Genomic DNA, 20,386 nt, shown 5'->3' on the forward strand with positions numbered 1-20,386 from the left:
GTGTATACCCTACCTTGATTTGTACCTGTCCTCTTCAGGGCACAGACTGTATAAGTCTACCCAGCACTATCCCTGCCTCCCAACCACCAGCTCTGGCACAGACCGTATAAGTCTGCCCAGCATTATCCCCGCCTCCCAACCACCAGCCCTGGCACAGACCGTATAAGTCTGCCCAGCATTATCCCCGCCTCCCAACCACCAGCCCTGGCACAGACCGTATAAGTCTGCCCAGCACTATCCCCACCTCCCAACCACCAGCCCCACCTCCCACCACCGGCTCTGCCACCCAGTCTCGGCTAAGCTCCTGATTACAAGGTTCTCTGTGCAGGTCGTCCAGAGGCAACCGTTTCAACAGATGGTTTAAAACTTCTTTTCCCTGGTAGCAGCTATGAGTTAACATGCTTCCCACAAATAGACACTGGAAAGAAAACATCTCTTCTAAACACACTTAAAAATGTTCATGGTTCTTTGCATTTTAGAAATGACTCTTACAACTTCTCACTGAATTATATATTTATAAAATAAAGTATGTACAAAATAGTTGCTGAAATATTCAGCACTGGACCCATCAATCAGAAAGAGAGCACATTACACAGTCTGGTTTATACTATAAACAGAATATTACATTTCTCCAAAATACTTAATACTTTTAGTATTTTCAGATTTTAGAAATCTAATATAGCTACAGCTTTGTAGTCTTTGTTGCCCAAGAGAACATATAATACTTAGTAGGCCTAGTTCGAGATGAGTATGTTTTAAATCTCTGGGAACATAATAGAGCCTGACAGCCACATCAATTCTGGGTTAACCCCCCCCCCCCCCCCCCCTGTTGGCTAATCTCCATTTTGGCACCTAAAGCACAAGGCTTAGTTTCTTCTTCAGTGGCCATCCTTAGAGAAAGTAAATAGGTCAGGCAAAAAAACTGAATGGGAAAATCACATTCTGCTACAAGGCAAACAGCAATGTTTTCCCACGGCTTAACTCTGGATGAATCTGTCTTGCAAAAAAAAAAAAAAAAACCCCCAACAACAACAAGAAAAAAAAAAAACCTGTGTCAAACGTCTGTCAATTTGGTAGCAACAAAAGCTGCTGGTAAATGAGTTCCTGTCTTCAAAGAGGTCAACCCCAGGCGCGTTATCTGTCTTGCTTAGCTCTGTACAAAGACCAGCAAAAAGGTTACTCAAGACTGCAGTTAAACACCAATTATGTTCAGAGGCACTTGTCGAGTATTTGATTTTCTGTATTTTGCAATGTAAAATGCTTTAATAGCAAAAAGATACTAGATTCCAAGGAGACATTTAGCTTCTTCACTTTGTGCCATGAGAGTTTCGCTGGCGTACTTTTGTAAAAGCTCCATTTTCTTTCACCGCACAAGAGCTTCTTCAATCTCTTGCTGTGATGGCACTGGGACATGTGCAATAAATGTCTGTTGCCCTTCATCTTCTTTTTCTTTGTCACCCTCATCATCAGACTCCTTGTCATTAACTGCATAAATATTGACGTCCTCCTCTTCTACTTTCTCTCCTCTGGCAAGCTGATTTTCTCTCTCTGCCTTCCATTTTTTCACGGCTTCTGCAATGACTTGTTTTTCATACTCCTGCTCCAAAGGCACCAAGACTCCATCATCTTCATCTCTGTAGCCATAATACTCTGCATCAATATCCTTCATAAGCTCAGCTCTTGTTTTCCTTGGAGGAGGGACAGGTTCTTTCTCAAATAGTTCTCGGACACCAGGTAAATCTTTCGCTGCTCCAAAATATTTATAACCCCTGTTTCCTGGAACTTCTTTTCCTTCATGATCCAACATCTTGGGGCCAATTCGTGCATAATCAGGCCCTCCAAGCTCCTTTATTCGCACTTCCCAGTGCCCCTTCTCTCTTAGAAGTTTGTTAATTTCATCATTTAAGTCACGAATCTTGAATTCACCTAAACCAGCATTTTGAATCTGTGCCACTTTCTTTGAAATTTCACCAATGATCTGTCGTCTCCATTTCTCAGCTTTAGGCAATTCGTTGCACTCCGATGCCAGAAAAGGTCTTCTCTCTTTAACTTTCCCATCCTCAAGCTGAGCTTGACGAAATCTTGCCAAGGCCGTCATGGCCTTTTCTGCATTTCGAGCCATGTTCCCGGGCGAACTTCAAACATACACCACAGCTCAGCTCCAGAAGTGTAGTACAGCCAAGCTCAGAGATCATCTAGCAACAACCGACCGGATGTGATGAAGAGGAAGTGCCCCTGAGGTGAAAGTTCAGACATTCTCCCTACTACTACTACTATCCGCACATGCGCAGAACGTCACAGAAGAACGGTCATTGCTCATTGGTTGAAAACGTGCTTAGTGTACGGATCAAATAAACGTCTCGCGCTGCAGGAAAGTGTAGCCCGAACATTCTCAGTCCGCAACTGTTAAAAAAAGATTCCCGCTGTCTTAATTTGATGGGGAACCTGCCCGACCGGTAACTCCGAATAAGCAGCAAGCTCCTTTCCTGCTGAAAGTGACGCTGAGGGTTGTTAACAGGAAAATAAAACCAGACACCGTTGCCTGGTAACGAAACGGTTGGCCCTAATATATAAGCACGAGCAGCTGCGTCTCAACTCCGGGTGGAACCATGGTTGGCCCTCTGGATACTTTTTTTTTTTTCTTCCTTTGGAAATCACATGTCAGACTCACATGACGCGGGTTGTTGCGAGCCAGCTGGCGTTGTGCAGGTATCACTGGCTATATACGGTGTGTGTGGGTTTGTCTCCAAAAGAGTCGGAGGTAGAAAGCAGGTGGTCTCCATGCTGATGATGATGCTGGCGGAAGATTGATGTAGTAACCCCCTTTCTCTTTAGGTGAGGCAGGTTTGTGGGACAAAACTGAGGTCCTCTCAAAGCAGTTTTATGGTAATTCGCCCCCTTCTGTCCGAGAGCTGTTTTTGGTGGACCCTTTTCTCAGTTCAGTAAATCTCATATTGCGCAAGACAAGTGTATGCGAGAACTTTCTCCTCATCGCTTATACAGTACAAGTGAAAGAGTCTTATGGCATAAATCATTATAGTAATCTCTTAAGAACGTAAATGTCATTCTGGGTTAGATCAACTTGGAGGGTCTGGCACAGCTGGTAGCTTTATCTATTTATTGATATTCTGTGAGTGACAATGGCAACAACTTCTTTGCCACAAGGTCCTAAATTTGAGCTGGCAGAAAGCTTTAATTTCAACTTCCAGCTGTTATCAATAGAAATCAAACATGGAAAAGAGAATAAGATGATACCTTTTTTATTGGACATAACTTAATACATTTCTTGATTAGCTTTCGAAGGTTGCCCTTCTTCCTCAGATCGGAAGTAAGCAAATGTGCTAGCTAACTACTACTAACTAACATTTCTAAAGCGCTACTAGGGTTACGCAGCGCTGTACAATTTAAACATAGAAGGGCAACCTTCGAACGCTAATCAAGAAATGTATTAAGTTATGTCCAATAAAAAAGGTATCATCTTATTTTCTTTTCCATGTTTTATTTTGTTTGATTTCTATTGATAACCTTAAGAGTGGACTAACACGGCTACCACACTCCTCAACTTCCAGCTGGCAACCAATGCAAAACTAAAAGCCGCATCCCCTGGATGCTGCAGTGCACAGACCTGATTTAAGGTGGAATGCCCAGGATCTGCAGGGATCAGCTTTTACCCAGCCCTGTACGCAAGATGAAATCACATCATGGATCTTTATAGAGGCGTTATGATATTTGTTTTATTTTCCGTTATTTTCGTAAATTTTACAATTCCACTTGCTTTTTCAACTTTAACGCAGTGAGCTGAGGATTTCAACTTGTTGTCTGAAATGATCCCAAGATTTTTTTTTTTTTTGTGGTGATGCTTGATATGGAAATCAACATCGTGCACTTATAGTTGGGGTTGGTTTTTCATGGTATGCATCACTTTGCTTTTGTCTACTTTAAATTATATTTGCCATTTAGATAGCTGGTCCCCCAGACTTGCAAGGTCCTCACTGTGTCTCATGATTTAGGGGATGAGATTTTGATATGCTTCCTTTCTATGGTCACAATTAAAGCGGTTTTCATATTTTATACAGGCACTTATTTTGCATGTGAGGCAATGAAGGGTTAAGTGACTTGCCCAGAGTCATAAGGAGCTGCAGTAGGAATTGAACCCGGTTGCCCTGGTTCTCAGGCAGTTGCACTAACCATTAGGCTACTCCTCCACTACTTTATATAATATTGGGGCCCTCTTACTAAGCTGCATTAGCTGTTAACGTGTGATTTGGTATGCTGTAACAGCTAATGCAGGGACACGCTAACCTGCCTTTGCAGTAAAAATGCCATTAGTACATGGTAAGTCTCACGTTAATGGAGTTTTTGGTTAGGAGGCGTTACTAGGCGTATAATGAGCTTGGAGTGTTCCCTGCAGTTAATATGCTGGACTTACCACACACTAATTGACTCAAGTGCTTTTAAAGCAGAGGTGCTGAGTTCATCTGTATTAACAGTGCATTGGTCCCAGCGTTAACGGCGACATTAGAAAATATAGGGTATGCCCCTTCTAGTTGCCGTGTTGCACCTAAGCCCACCCACCTAGCTTGGTGACATAGTAACATAGTAAATGACAGTAGATAAAGACCTAAACGGTCCATCCAGTCTGCCCAACAAGATAAACTCATTTTACATGGTATGTAATACTTTATATGTATACCCGAGTTAGATTTGTCCTTGCCTTTCTCAGGGCACAGACCATAAAAGTCTGCCCCAGCACTGTTCTTGTACTAAAAGTTCTGAAGCTAATTTCGAAGCCCCTTAAAATTTACGCTCCAGCCCATCCCTATCTATTCAGTTACGATCAGGGCGTAGACCGTAGAAGTCTGCCCAGCACCAGTTTTGCTTCCCAATTACTGGCATTGCCACCCAGTTTCCGCTAAGATTCTGTAGATCCATTCCTTCTAAACAGGATTCCTTTGTGTTTATCCCATTTATGTTTGAATTCCATTACCATTTTCATCTCCACCACCTCCTGTGGGAGGGCATTCCATGTATCTACCACCCTTTCCGTGAAAAAATACTTCCTGACATTACTCCTGAGTCTGCCCCCCTTCAACCTCAATTCATGTGCTCCAGTTCTACTGCCTTCCCGTCTCCGGAAAAGGTGCTCAGGATGGGCGCTTTTTCTTCCTTATCTCTTGCAGTTGCTTTTTCTGCTCATTAGTTTTGATGTGTATAGGAAGCTGCACTGTCAGTGATGACCAGTTCTCAATGGTTGAGTAAAAGTTAGAATGTACTCTGAACATATTGTATATATGTTCACTTAATTTAGTACATTTGTAATCCATTTAGGATTGTAATTCTATCAAAACAACTTTTAATATTGGTAACTGCTGAGAGAAAAATACTGACTGATCGGCAGCATGCTGTATTTGAAGAACATTTTAAACTTTTTAGTAGTAGCAGGTTAGATTTCTCTGTTATTTAATTCAGTGAATGAGATGGAGTAGGAAGGAGTCTGGCTTGGGTTTTGCTTATTAAATCACATTTCTAGACTTAAATCACATACTGCAACTAACATACTTTATGAGTAACTCCAAGCAGTTCATTCTCTCTGTAGGTGAATGTCCCATGCTGTTTGCTTAAGGCAGAAGTCGTAGATTTACCATTTCCTTGGCTTTCCTACAGCCCCTACAAAACGTTACTCCTGGGGAAATTCTGTGTACATTATTGTGAACTTCTACATACTTTATTAAAAATAACACAATAGGAGGCTCTCTGGCCCAGTTAAATCAATTTAATTGTTGATGCAGTGGGCTGAGAACCGAGGGAACCGGGTTTGGTTTCCACTGCAGCTCCCTGTGACCCTGGGCAAGTCACTTAACTCTCCGCTGCCCCAGGTACAAAACTTAGATTGTGAGCCCACTAGGGACAGAGAAAATATCTAAACTGTTTTGGTCATACTACAGAAAGGCGGTATATCAAATCTACAACCCTTTACGATATACCAGTAATCACTACCTTTGAGTAATGGAAAACTTAAACTGCAATAAAGGAAATAGTTATTCAGAAATAGAGAATGTGTAATGTTGTGTTCAGATAGAGCATAAACTCTTAGGTATTGCTACCTGATTAGAAGATCACAAAAGGACGTGAATCAGCTGGCTCACTGTGTAAACCTTTCCTGCAAATTGGGGAGCAGTGGAGGTCTCCAGAAGAAGCTGGAGCGAAATGGGTCCGTCAGGACCTCACTGTGTTTTATTAAATCTGGCTGAGCAACGGAGAACCGACACGTTGCACGATTGAAGATAAGTGCTTTTGGAGATTGATTTTGTATGACATTGATGTGTTAAGCCTGCTTCTGTTATGAGATTGTCCTTTGCTAACATTTGAACTTTTTAGGAGTTTTTTTGACCAGTGATGGCTTTTTAACTGTGTGCACGCTGATCAGTTAACTTTGTGGTCCAGTTGTACGTACCGCTGCGTGCCACGGTTTGATGAGGTATTTTTCCTCCGTAACAATTGAGTGTGCTTTTAGAATGATTCACATCCTTTTGTGGTTTTCACATTATGTATTCTTCTGAATCTGATCTGTGTGACTTTTCTACCTTGGGTATTTACTTGATTAGAAGAGCATAAACTAGCTCTTAATGCAGTGAAGACTGAAGCACGTTGCTTCTCATGTTCTTATTTTTCCACACCACCACTTTTGCAAAATAAATCGTGTTCCCCTACCAGTTAGGGACCAGCTTTTGTCCCTAGATGTGCTGACTGATGGATCTCTTATCTAACTCTGAATTAATTAATTGCCCTGCAGAAAACCTAATCCTTAAAACCAGTTTTATGGTTCCTGTGCCTTGAAGGCTCCTTTATGTATGTGCTTATTCTAGATCATCTTGATTATTGTAGTACACTACTAGTAGGTATTCTCCTCTATTCCTTAAAAAGGTTAGATTATTCAAAACACTGAAGTCAAGCTTATTTACAAGGCTTGTACATCTCTGCAAACAACTTTGGCTACATATCCACAGAGGGAAAGGGAATGGGACTTGATATACTGCCTTTCTGTGGTTTTTTTTTTTTTGCAAGTGCATTCAAAGTGGTTTACATAGTATATACAGGTACTTATTTGTACCTGGGGCAGTGGAAGGTTAAGTGACTTGCCCAGAGTCACAAGGAGCTGCAGTAGGAATCAAACCCAGTTCCCCAGGATCAAAGTCCTGTAATCCGTTGGGTTGGTCGTGAGCCCTTGGGCCCTGGCCGAGGCCAGCAGGGCGCCGACCCAGGCCAAGGGGAGACCGACCCACCACCGCACACCCCAGCTACACAATACCCCCTAAGCTACCCCTCCCCCCAGTCCCTCAGGAAGAAGGGAAATAGGCATACAGGCGGGCCTCGCGGCCGAACCGGAACCCACGCAGACAGAGCCACTCGTGCGAGCCTCACGGCTGAACTGGAACCCAATCACACACAGGGAGGGGTGAAAGAACCCAGAGGGCCCCAAGATGCCAGACACGTGCTGAACACCAGCAATAGGGCAGAGGGGGAAACAAAGGACCAGAGCGGGCCACGCCCACGCAGGGGACTAGCGCAGGACAGGGGAACTAACACAGCAACCCCCTCCCCACCAGGGTAGGAGCCCCAGGCAGAAGCCAGAGGAACCAAACACAAAGGAAGGCAGAAAGCCTTTGCCTCAAACCCACTGTAGACAGAGGCACACAGAACATAAAGGGTTAAGCTTGTAGAGCCAGCAGAGAGAGAGTGCCATAAATCAACAAACAATCAGAGAGAATGCTTCCCCTCCCGAGAGGGAGTGGGGCCCATCCAAACAAACACACTGGCAGAGGCAGGAATACAATACACACAGTACACAAAGGGTTAAACTCACTGAGCCAGCAGGCCAGGACACTGGGAAGAGAAATCCTTAAAACAAACAAACAAAGGAGAACGCTCTCACTCAGCCCAGAGCCCCAGAGGCTGAGCAATGCCCAGCCCCCACTAAACAAACGAGCAGCTGACCCTGATTACAGAGCTACGCACACACACACACACACACACACACACACACACACACACAACACAAGCAGCAGCTAACCCAGAGGGAAGGAAAAGAATACTCTAAATCAACACAGATCCCTGTCAGAACCTAGAGCACGTTCTGAGAGAAACCTATCAGGCTTTCCTGTTACCACCAGATAAGTAACGCAAAAGCAGAGAAACTCTTCAGCTGCAGGCTAAAGTACTATCCCCTGACGTCAGCACAACCCCTGGCAGCCAATCAGAAGAGACGTCCCCCCTCCCCCTCAGCCAAACCGGCAGAATCATAACATCACCCCCCCTTCAAGGGCCCCCCCCCTACCCCGTCCACGAGGTTTAGGTTTGTGAGGGAAAAGGCGATGGAACCGTCTGACTAGGATTGGCGTGTGGACATGAGTAGCGTCCTCCCAGGAATTGTCTGCCGGTCCATATCCCATCCACGCAATGAGATACTGGAGATGTCCCCGGAAGCGCCTTGCATCCAAGACATCCCGGACTTCGTATTCCCCCTGGGAGGCTGAGATGGCTGGACTAGCAGGCAACGCGGGCAAAGCCCCTTTTCTCAGAATCACAGGCTTCAGCAAGGACGCATGAAAGGTGTTATGTACCCGTAATGTAGGTGGTAACTTTAGCTGATAACAGACCCGATTCACTTGCCTCACAATGGGATACGGGCCCACAAATCGAGGTGCAAAGCGGGAGGAGGGAATCTTCAGACGAAGATTACGCGTGGACAACCACACCAAGTCGCCAGGCTGGAAGTGCGGTTCCACTCTGCGAGACCGATCCGCTTGGCGTTTCATACGAGTGGAGGTCACTCGCAGTGCTTTCTGAACTGATGACCAAATTGCTTGGAGCGAGGTCACCGCATCAACCGCTGCCGGGACATCCAAGTTGGTTTTCAAGGGGGCTGGTATCCGCGGGTGTCGTCCATATACGATGTAAAAGGGCGACGCGCCCGTGGCCGAGCTCACTCGGTTGTTATGAGCGAATTCTGCCCAAGGCAGCAGCTGACTCCAGTTGTTGTGGTGCTCATTGACATACATCCGTAGGAACTGCTTCAAGCATTGGTTCACTCGTTCTGTTTGGCCATTGGATTGTGGGTGATATCCCGACGAAAAGTTCAGCTTTACTTCAAGGGCCCGATTCAGGGCTCTCCAGAACTTTGAGACAAACTGTACTCCTCGATCAGAGGTAATAGATTCTGGCAGACCATGGAGACGAAAAATAGAGCTGATGAAATACTGTGCCAGCTTCACCGCCGAAGGAAGGGTAGGCATGGGTATGAAGTGGGCCATTTTAGAAAACCGGTCCACCACTACCAAGACAACTGTGTGCCCTTCAGAGTTAGGCAGATCCGTAACAAAGTCCATGGCAATGTGGGTCCACGGTCTCTCAGGTACCGGTAAAGGCATCAGCAACCCCTGGGGTCTCCGACGGTCAGCCTTATGCTGGGCGCACTCAGGACACGCAGCCACAAACTCCTGCACATCCCGATCAAGTGAAGGCCACCAATACTGCTGGGAGATGAACCGCTTGGTTCCCAGGATCCAGGGATGTCCTGCCATTCGAGAGGCATGCCCCCATTGGAGTGTCTTTTCTCTCAGCCGGGGTGGCACAAAGGTCATACCTGCAGGTACTGCTAGCGTCATCGCGGGCACAATGACATCAGGTTTAATTACATACTGCAGGGGTTCTTCCTCCAGGTCAGCCTCCATGGACCTGGAGAGGGCATCTGCCTTGATGTTCTTCTCCGCTGGACGATAGGTCAGAATGAAATCAAAGCGGGAGAAGAATAGTGCCCACCGGGCCTGGCGAGGATTCAGCCTTCTCGCTTCTCGTAAATAAGTCAGGTTTTTATGGTCCGTGAACACCGTGAAGGGCTCCTGCGCCCCTTCCAGCAGATGACGCCATTCTTCCAGGGCCAATTTAATGGCTAATAGCTCCTGATCCCCGATGGCATAATTCTTCTCGGCAGGGGTATACTTTTAGAGAAGAATGCACATGGGAGAAGTTTCCCACTGGGGTGGGCCTGGGACAGCACTGCTCCTACGCCAACCGATGATGCATCCACTTCCACGAAAAATTTATTTGTCGGGTTGGGATGGCGCAACACTGGAGCTCCAACAAATGCCTGTTTCAGATTCTCAAAGGCCTGACACGCCTCAGGTGACCAGTTGCGAGCGTCAGCGTTCTTCTTAGTCAAGGCAGTAAGAGGGGCAGTCAGGGACGAGTAATTCCAAATAAACTGCCTATAGTAGTTGGCAAAACCTAAGAAGCGCTGTAGAGCCTTACGCCCCGTAGGTTGCTGCCAGTGCAGGATGGCTGTCAGCTTACTGGGGTCCATACGCAGCCCGTGGTTAGAAATGATGTACCCCAGGAAGAGCAGTTCGGAGCGATGGAATTCACATTTTTCCAATTTCACATAGAGGTGGTTCTCCCTCAACCGCTGCAATACGGTCTTCAGGTGCTCCTGGTGCTCTTCCTCAGCCCTTGAAAAAATCAAAATATCGTCCAAGTAGACCATCACAAACTTATACAGGAGATCCCTGAAGATGTCATTCATGAAGGCTTGGAAGACGGCTGGAGCATTAGCAAGTCCAAAGGGCATTACCAGATATTCGTAATGCCCGTCGCGGGTGTTAAACGCCGTCTTCCACTCATCCCCCTCCTTGATCCGCACAAGGTTGTAGGCCCCCCTGAGATCGAGCTTGGAGAAGATCTGGGCCCCCTGGAGGCGGTCAAACATCTCAGAAATCAAGGGAAGGGGGTATTTGTCCTTCCGCGTGATGGCATTGAGTCCCCTGTAGTCAATACAGGGGCGCAACCCCCCATCCTTCTTCTCCACGAAGAAGAATCCAGCCCCCGCGGGTGATTTAGAGGGCCGGATGAAGCCTCGAGCTAGGTTCTCTCGAATATACTGGGACATGGCTTCCGTCTCTGGCCGGGATAGGGGGTATACGCGGCCACGGGGAGGTTCAGTGCCAGGTAGTAGCTCTATGGCACAGTCATAGGAGCGATGAGGAGGCAGAATCTCTGCTTGCTGTTTGGAAAAAACATCTCCAAAGGATCTGTAGGGCCCCGGTAACATAACATTGGCTCGATCCAAAGGAAGCGTCACTGGGGCTGGCGAGACCTTATCCAAACAGACCTTCTGGCAGCCCGGGCCCCACGCCGTCAATTCACCCCGGGCCCAATCAATGCAAGGGTTATGCAGGCGAAGCCAGGGTAATCCCAGGATTATGGCCTCAGTGGCCGACGGAAGGACGTAGAAGGAGATAACTTCTTTGTGTAAGACTCCTACCCGTATGGTCATAGGCACGGTTCTGGAGCGGAGAACTCCCCGAACCAGTCCCCAAGCCGCTGAGACGGTGATGGGCTGAGGTAACTCCATCGTAGGAATTTGATGAACCCGCACCAGGTCCGCGCTGATAAAGTTGCCTCCCGCCCCCGAGTCAACTAGCGCCTCAAAACAAGGGGTATCCTTAATCGCCAGTAGAACTGGCACCAAAACCTGCATCCAAGGGGAGAAGGACTTGGCCCTGACCCGGTCTCCCTAGCCGGTATCAGGGCTGCTGGTTTCCCGACTTCTTTCTCTTCGGGCACTCACGGACAAAGTGCCCTTTCACTCCACAATGCAGGCACAGCCCCTTAGAGCGTCTCCGCTGTCTCTCCTGGGCCGCCCGGTCAACCTGCATAGGTTCAGACCCATCGGGCACACCCAGCGACGGGGAAGCAGGGCTCTTGTGCGAGCTCCTCGAGTTAGCCCCTGCAACCTGCTGACCAGCGCGACGTTCACAGGCCCGCTCCCTGAACCGGATGTCCACCTGGGTACAGAGACGGATGAGGTCATTCAGATCTGAGGGCAGCTCCCGGCCTGTGAGTTCGTCCTTAATGTTGGCCGAGACACCATGCCAAAATACCGCAGTCAGGCTTGGGTTATCCCAACCTAGCTCTGCGGCCAAAGTCCGAAACTGGATGGCGTACTCACCCAGAGTGAGTCGCCCCTGATGTAGGTTCAACAGCTGAGTCGCCGCCGAGGAGGGCTTCCCGGGTTCCTCAAAGATGAGCCGAAATTGTTTCAAAAACTCTGCCAAATTATCCAGGAGGGGATCCTTCTTCTCCCATAAGGGCGAGGCCCAGGCCAGAGCGGGGCCTGCCAGTAGAGAGATAATATAAGCCACCTTCGCCCGATCCGAAGGAAAATCCCGGGCCTGCAACTCGAAGACAATTTGGCATTGATTGAGGAACCCCCGGCAGGTCTTACTGTCGCCCTCGTACCTCGGGGGCGTAGCCACCCGAATCCCTCGGCCACATGCGTGGGAACTAGGTGGAGTAGCTGCTGGTGGGACCTCCGCAGCCCCCGTGACAGTCAGCGAGTCTACCCGTTGAGACAGTGCGTTCACGACTCCCGATACCTGTTGTAGCTGAGCATGCAATTGCTGGAGCAGCTGCATGGGGGATGGATCGGTCGAGCTCATGGCTTTTGCGTTCTGTAATCCGTTGGGTTGGTCGTGAGCCCTTGGGCCCTGGCCGAGGCCAGCAGGGCGCCGACCCAGGCCAAGGGGAGACCGACCCACCACCGCACACCCCAGCTACACAATACCCCCTAAGCTACCCCTCTCCCCAGTCCCTCAGGAAGAAGGGAAATAGGCATACAGGCGGGCCTCGCGGCCGAACCGGAACCCACGCAGACAGAGCCACTCGTGCGAGCCTCACGGCTGAACTGGAACCCAATCACACACAGGGAGGGGTGAAAGAACCCAGAGGGCCCCAAGATGCCAGACACGCGCTGAACACCAGCAATAGGGCAGAGGGGGAAACAAAGGACCAGAGCGGGCCACGCCCACGCAGGGGACTAGCGCAGGACAGGGGAACTAACACAGCAACCCCCTCCCCACCAGGGTAGGAGCCCCAGGCAGAAGCCAGAGGAACCAAACACAAAGGAAGGCAGAAAGCCTTTGCCTCAAACCCACTGTAGACAGAGGCACACAGAACATAAAGGGTTAAGCTTGTAGAGCCAGCAGAGAGAGAGTGCCATAAATCAACAAACAATCAGAGAGAATGCTTCCCCTCCCGAGAGGGAGTGGGGCCCATCCAAACAAACACACTGGCAGAGGCAGGAATACAATACACACAGTACACAAAGGGTTAAACTCACTGAGCCAGCAGGCCAGGACACTGGGAAGAGAAATCCTTAAAACAAACAAACAAAGGAGAAGGCTCTCACTCAGCCCAGAGCCCCAGAGGCTGAGCAATGCCCAGCCCCCACTAAACAAACGAGCAGCTGACCCTGATTACAGAGCTACGCACACACACACACACACAGCAGCAGCTAACCCAGAGGGAAGGAAAAGAATACTCTAAATCAACACAGATCCCTGTCAGAACCTAGAGCACGTTCTGAGAGAAACCTATCAGGCTTTCCTGTTACCACCAGATAAGTAACGCAAAAGCAGAGAAACTCTTCAGCTGCAGGCTAAAGTACTATCCCCTGACGTCAGCACAACCCCTGGCAGCCAATCAGAAGAGACGTCCCCCCTCCCCCTCAGCCAAACCGGCAGAATCATAACAAGTCCGCTGCACTAACCACTAGGCTACTCCTCCACTCCATACTGGATCAAAAATAATTTCCAAGCACACCTGGCTAAGTTGCCTACATTTGTTACATCTTACGAACTCCAGAAGGAAGCTGTCTAGGACACGATGCAAGTTCTATGGTGAGCAATACTGATTTGAGAGACTGAGATCATCCTCCACATGCCCTTGCGTAGAAGTGATGCTCATTCCTTTCTCCGAGGACAAGCAGCATGAAAGATCCACACTGATGGGTGATGTCATTTGACGGAGCTCTGCATGGGAACTGTTGTTTAGCAACTTCCAGTAGCCTTTGAGGGTGATTCATCATACACGTGTGTCTTCCTGCCTGCGGTTATCGAGTGGGACCAAGCCAGTATCTGTTCCATGCAGCGGTGAGGACATTTTGATGTACCCTCCCCACAGCTCCCGTCTGTTTTGCCTTAGGAGCAGCAGCTTCTGTTTCGTGTAGGTGCTTGTCCAGTGCTTTACTCCCCTCCTAGTGTCCCTAGTAATTTATTAAATGTTCTGTATTTTTCTATGGCTCACTCAGCCCCCTTAGGCCTTGAACATTCCAAAATGGAACCATTTGATTTTGCCTCAGCCATTTTTCCTGACTGTCAACTTGGTTTGTAGTCTTGTACTTTCTTGTGGTCATTGGGTCCACTTCTCAGAGGCAGTGAGGTTTGTATCATAATAATACAATAAACAGGTGTGGCTTGGAAAGAGGTATTTTATATAGAAAAATAGGCTTCTTACAAGGGTACAGCACTTAGAACATAAAGTTATTGCAGTGTTGCTTCTGTGTGACAGTGTCTACCTGTTGTCCTAAGTGTGTGTGTGTGTGTAAGTGAATGGGACTGTTCTTCTGTAGGTGATTGGGGGGGGCTGGAATGGTTGAGCATGAATGTGGGTGGGTGTGTATGTCCCTCTCCTCCACATGTTTGTCCCTATTTGTATTTATATCTGCTTCTCTTTTAATGTTTAAATGGTATGTCTCAATAAGCAAGCTTGGGTATAGTGCTTCAACAGGGCAGACCTAGACCCCCCCACCATGACCAATTATCATACAGATATTCTATGTGCATTTTTGACTATCTGCTTGTCTTCTTTTCCAGTACCTTCCTTTGTATTTAGTTTGTTTGATTTGGTGTCTCCTAATTACCAAGGAGGTGTGTATTCCTTTGAAGGCCCAGTTCTCAAAGATGGCCTGTCTGGCTACCCTTGTAAAGTAACCCCATCAGGCCAACTAACTCTGTTAGATAGAGAGACATCTAATCTACCTGCACCGACATCACCAGGGATCAGACTGGTGGAGGGGGGGGGGGGGGGGGTCAGAACTGCTTCTGTGTCTTCCAGAGGCCTTTAACTGACTCTCTGGGTAGGCCAGGAATCTTGGTTAAGCTAAATTTCAGGTTAGGCTCTGAACAGCTCCAACATGCACTTCTTAAAACCAATGGAAGTTTTAAGGGACACCCTCTACAGCAGGACCATGTCCCTCACAAACACGATTCTGTGCCTGTAGTGCTTGGGGCCTGACCATAATTCCTCTCTTTGTGAACTCTATTTACAGATGTCATAGAGGGGGCTTAGAGGCCATCAGAAGCAGTACAAACCTTTTTGGTGCCATCAGGTCCAGTCCGTTGACTTTGGCATAGGAGGCATCAATCCAGTGGCTCCTGAAGGGGCATTGGACACAGGGGATGCATCGGTATCAAGGAAGTCTCCGCCTGCCTCGACCTCAAACATTGATAGTGGCCTTCGGGATCGGGTACCCGCCAATCCCACCTCAAGAACAAGGAAGGATTTGTCTTTGTCCTCATCGATAATAAGGGATCCTGATGTGTTTTTGGGCAGAAGCCAGGAAGCATCAGTCCCCCTTGAGGCACGGTGTTGATGGCACTGGGGCATCAAAGTCTTTGATATCCAAGGAGTACTCCTGCTCTGAGGGCTGCTCACCCTTCAAGGAATCAAGGAGGGTGCACCAGCCTCCATTGAGCCAGGACCAAGCCATTGATCAGCCATGATGTCTTCAGGGGATATATAACTACACTGGCTGTGCCCCCAGCCTTTGCCAGACTCCAGGAGGAGACATGGTGCCTCCTGGCTTGACACGATAGAGAGGCATTGAAAGCTTCAGTGTTGACTTTGATGGAGCTTCAACCCATCCCTGAGGCCCATGCCCTGCCTGTCATGTGCATCAATGCTGGTACCTCCAGGGTTGTTAGAGCCAGTGCATGTCAAGATGGTGTTAGTCTCTAGTTGGGGAAGAAAGTTTCTTCAGGGCACCATAGATCACCAATGCCTGTGCCCAAGGCCTAACCAACCTATCAGTAGAACAAGGCAGGCACAGACTCGGATATGATCCATGGAGGATTATTTTTATGAGCCTAATTTGAACCATTCCTGGGTGTCTGAAGAAGCATCAGACTCTCTGAGGAGGGATAAGTTCATACCATTTAATCGGAAAGCGAGGATGAGCCCAGGTAGAATCTGCTCTGAAAAGGGCCACGAGCTCCAGGACTTACTCCTCGGTGCCCTTGGGAACAGAATCTTAGATTCTGGAATCTTGTTGGAGAAAATGTTTTAAAATTGCTATTCTAGCCTCCTGCATACTTTTATTACCAGCATTTAATGAAAATACGCTTGCAGAACATTGTGCACAGTGTGCCAGAGTTCACAGATGCCCTGCCCCCGGAAAAGGCTGCAGAACTCCGCCAGCGAGTACCCAAGTGATGGAAGTATGGAAAGCACATGGGCCGGGAAACTTTCAATATAGTTTCCAGGGCCTCCACCATGGGTATTGGGTTACATAGACTTGCCTGGCTGCGTGCCTTAAACCTGTCACCTGTGGTTCAGGAGAAGCTGGCAGACATTCTGTGCTGGGGAGTCAACCATTTTGGTGACAAGGTGGAAGAGGTCGCTTACCTCAAGAAGCAGTCTGAAACCACCAAGTGACTATCCCGGCTTCCTGCTGTCTCAGTTTCCTCCTCCAGGAGGTACCCAACTACTCTCAAAGGTGTAGGCTCCTTCCTCCCAGTCAACCTCCTCAGACTACGTGGCGTTCTCAACTTGTCCATGGCAGCAGAGGGCTTAGAGATCCTAACCAGCTCCCCAGTCAGAACAGGGGGTGTACTTTTGACTGGCTCAAGGAGAGCATAGCCACAATAAAAGTAGCTGTCCTGGATGAGCTACCAGTGGGTTCTCAAAATAGTCCAGACAGTCAACTCCCTACAATTAAATATTTCTAAATCTGTTTTGTTCAAAGATGAAACAGTTTGACACAACAGTAAGAAGACTACCAGGTAAATTTTAACCAAGAACATAAATCAAGTTCAAAGAATCAAATACAATAAACAGATTTCCCTCCCAATGTATTTGTCTCATCCAAAAGAGTTAACTACAGCATTACCAAAGGTCAGAGGCTTGGACTCTTATAGCCCCCAACTTAACATCAACTACTAGTTAAATCAGAAAGCCCCCTACTACCCCCCTCCCCCGGGTATGCTCAAATCAGATCACCCCTACCCCATATTCAGGTGCTGCGAGCTACTAGGGTTCGTCATCAATTACTCCAAGTCCTAACTTGAGGGGAAGAGAGAGAAGGGCAGGAAATGTGGTGGCGCCAGAGACCAGCACTGGAAAACGCGCTTCAGCTGGTGGGGGTTGGGGACCCCTGCCAGCAAAGGTATGTGCAGCAGCGGCGGTGGGCGGCTGGGTATGTGGGGGTGGCGTAGTGGGGGGGGGTAGAGTGGAGGCGGACCAAAATGTGCCCCCTCACCTTGGGCTCTGGCCCCCTCCCACCTCGAGGTCTGGCTATGCCCCTGGGCATAACGGTCTCTTCTTTAAGAGAAGTAGGGAGCAGGATTGAAATTTAACTTCACAAATGTGCTTGTATCTGAGGGGCCTGGTTTAGACCTTTCTGTAAGCTGAGTTTTGGAAGAAGTATGGTAGAATTTGATTTTTCTGTTTACTGGTGTGTGCTGTGCAAAACTGAAAGCTTAACTTTCTTGTGGTTGGGAGAGAGAGTCTTCTAAACTGCCTGTTAGATGATCTCGTAAGCATACTTTGCTTCCTTCAATAAGACCAATAACAAATCTCTGTATCCTTCCTTCCTAGGCTGCATTAGTTCTGCCTGGAGTTTCCTGTTTTCAGATGCACTCCAGAAACTTTGTAGCATAATTTAGAGGATTTTTTTTGTCCAGGAGAACTGAGGGATTGCTGCTTCTCTTTGATAAATACACTTCCCTTCTTTTGTGGATAACGCTCCTGAAATAGGTCTCACATTGTCAAAACTTGTTACCGTGGATTAAGCCTTTATCATGATGGGCAGTGAAGATGCAAATTTGGTGGGTGACGAGGGTAGTGAGCCGATAGCTCGCACTGAGGCAGAAAAACATCATGTAAAAGCAGTTTGTGAACCCTGTATAGGTAATGAATGCAGACTGATGATATAAAAGTTACTGTTTTCACCAATTCCATGCTTGTTGTGGTACTGATTAAAATAGCTGTTGCTTAGGGCTGTGGAACCAAGATTTCTTCGGTTACTGACCCACAGCCCTTAATCTTTCTCTTTCCTGTCAGTGCCCAGTTGGAACTTCTTAACCACTGCAAGGGTCAAGGCCTGAGAGAGCTGACAGACATTTCAGGTTTTTTTTTTTTTTTTTTTTTGGGGGGGGGGGGGGGGGGGTGGAAACGAGCTGTACCTGTTTTCCTTTGCAGTAGATCTGGTAAGGTTTGGTAAATGATGGAAAGCCTGGGTTTTGTGCCAAGCTCTTGGTTAAATGTGTGTGTGTGTGTGTGGGGGGGGGGGGTTCTTTTTTTTTTTTTTGCAGTATAAGTTCATTTTGTTTGTTTTTAACTGTTTTAACCCTGTAGTGTAAACCGCCTAGAGGTGTTGTTACCATAGGTGTTAAAAGCAAATAATTTTTTAAAAATAAAATGTTTCCTAATGTGTCAGTGCCTCGCTGATTAGCAGAACAGATGTGTTAGTTGCTTTATGTCTAAATTTGTTACAAGGAACAGGAAGAACAGTTTTCAACTGTTTTACCCAGGAAACTAATCAGTGGGGGAGGTTAGAGCTAACTGATCAAGTGTGGAGATTTCATTTTGAAACGTTAAATAGGGTTACCGCATGGCCTCTTTTGGACTTCTTCAGATATGTGCTCCGGGTTTTTTAATTTTTAGGGAAATGCCCTCTTTTTTTTTTTTTTTTCTTTTATGTGCCTATAACCAACACACCTACCCACATAATGAGAGATTCCATTTCTGGCCTGGGGGTGCTAAACAGAGAGAAGGGCGTTGCCGATCCCCTTTCTGTTCCCCTGTCAAATGAAATGTTGTTTGTGCAGCACAACGTTTTCCACACGTATTTCAGAAGCCAGCCAAGGTTGTTGAGGGGATATGCAGTCTTCTGATAAGTACGCTTAGGCTCAGACTCGGTCAAACTGAAATCCAGAAGTTCTTGAAAAGTAGATTGTCTACCGCTATGCTGTAAATAAGTCACTGTTTGGTGTGTGGTCATTAACTAAAGGCTACGATTAAATATTTCTGTAGCAAAGGAAACAACCATTTAAATTTTTTCTGAACTTTTTTTTTTTTTTTTGTCTCCGCAAATATGGTAACCCTAGGTTTATAGTCGCGGGTTACAAAATTAGACCTCTCAGTGATTTTAGAGTTGTAATCCCCTGTTAGTTTTGGATTCCTCGGAGAGTAAGACCCTGTATTGAGTCATGTGGGGGGGGGGAGGTCCCTGGGTGAGAGGAAGCCCAGCCCAAGGGGAGTAGTTTGGGAATAAAATGCAGAAAGATAGTACCCTGAGACTGAAGAGTGACAGTGGGGGAGGAGATTACAAGGAGATAAAGAGAAGTATTTGCTCTTTAGGGGGAGGGGGGGTCTTTGGTTTTCTGATGGTCCCCTGCCACTGACCTGGAGGAATAAGGGGAGTTCTATTTAAGAGAAGTAAACCATTGTGGAAGAGTGGCCTAGTGGTTAGAGTACCGGTCTTGTAATTCAGAGGTGGCTGGTTCAAATCCCACTGCTGCTCCTTGTGATCTTGAGCAAGTCACTTAACCCTCCTTTGCCTCAGGTACAAACTTAGTGTCACATCCCTCGCTAACTCCGTCTGTGCTTACCTAGAGGCCGGCCCGCGGCCATGGCCGGCCTTGACCCCGCCGCCGGGCGATGCTCCTGCTCCTCGCCCTGATGGCTGGCCATTCCGGTCTCGAGGCGAAACCGGCCAAAAGCGGGGGCCGGCCGCCGCTGAGACTGCGGCCGAAGACCGGCCTACTGTGACTTCCAATTCTCCATCGCCGGCTATGGAAGTTATGCTCGCTCCGGCAGGGAAGATGGCGCCGGGAACTTGGGGCCAGCGTCTATTCCGCCTAGTGAACGCGGGAATCAAGATCCCGCCCTGGAGGACCCTGATTGGGTGGTTGGGACCAAGGCTCTGCCTGAAGACCGGCCTTCAACCACTCCGAAGGGTTCCTCGAGGGAGCTCCCCCGAAGTCTCCACCCCTGTCAGCTGAGGCTCGCTTGCTGATTACTAGTAGTATTTAAAGCATCGCCTCCGGCAGGCATATTGCTTCGGCTTCTGTTTCGTGAGGCTCCAGCTTAGTGGTGATTCCTGGACTACTTTGCTTGTCGCCTGTTTTGACCTTTTGCTTGTCCCTGGACTACTCTGCTCACCGCCTGCCTTGACCTTTTGCCTGTCCCTGGACTTTGCTGCTCCTTGCCTGCTCCTCTCCCCTGCTGGGGTTGGGAGGCTAGTCCCCTTGTGTCCGGTCAGTCCGTCCAC

The 20,386-nt window shown here is 47.9% G+C and overlaps 1 protein-coding gene and 1 pseudogene across 2 annotated transcripts in view; one reads left to right on the forward strand and one right to left on the reverse strand.

The window, feature by feature from the left end:
* Positions 1 to 316: 316 nt before the first annotated feature.
* Positions 317 to 2,563, reverse strand: LOC115475874 (annotated as a pseudogene).
* A 92-nt stretch (positions 2,564 to 2,655) lies between these two features.
* Positions 2,656 to 20,386, forward strand: part of SNX8 (sorting nexin 8) — a 65,044-nt gene continuing 47,313 nt past the window's right edge. Inside the window, exon 1 of one of the 2 annotated variants that reach the window (XM_030211099.1) lies at positions 2,656 to 2,709. The gene's annotated coding sequence lies outside the window, so the exon portion shown is untranslated. The other variant, XM_030211098.1, reaches the window with a different exon arrangement.

This window comes from Microcaecilia unicolor, chromosome 8 (genome assembly GCF_901765095.1).
Source record: "Microcaecilia unicolor chromosome 8, aMicUni1.1, whole genome shotgun sequence".
Lineage (NCBI taxonomy): Eukaryota > Metazoa > Chordata > Amphibia > Gymnophiona > Siphonopidae > Microcaecilia > Microcaecilia unicolor.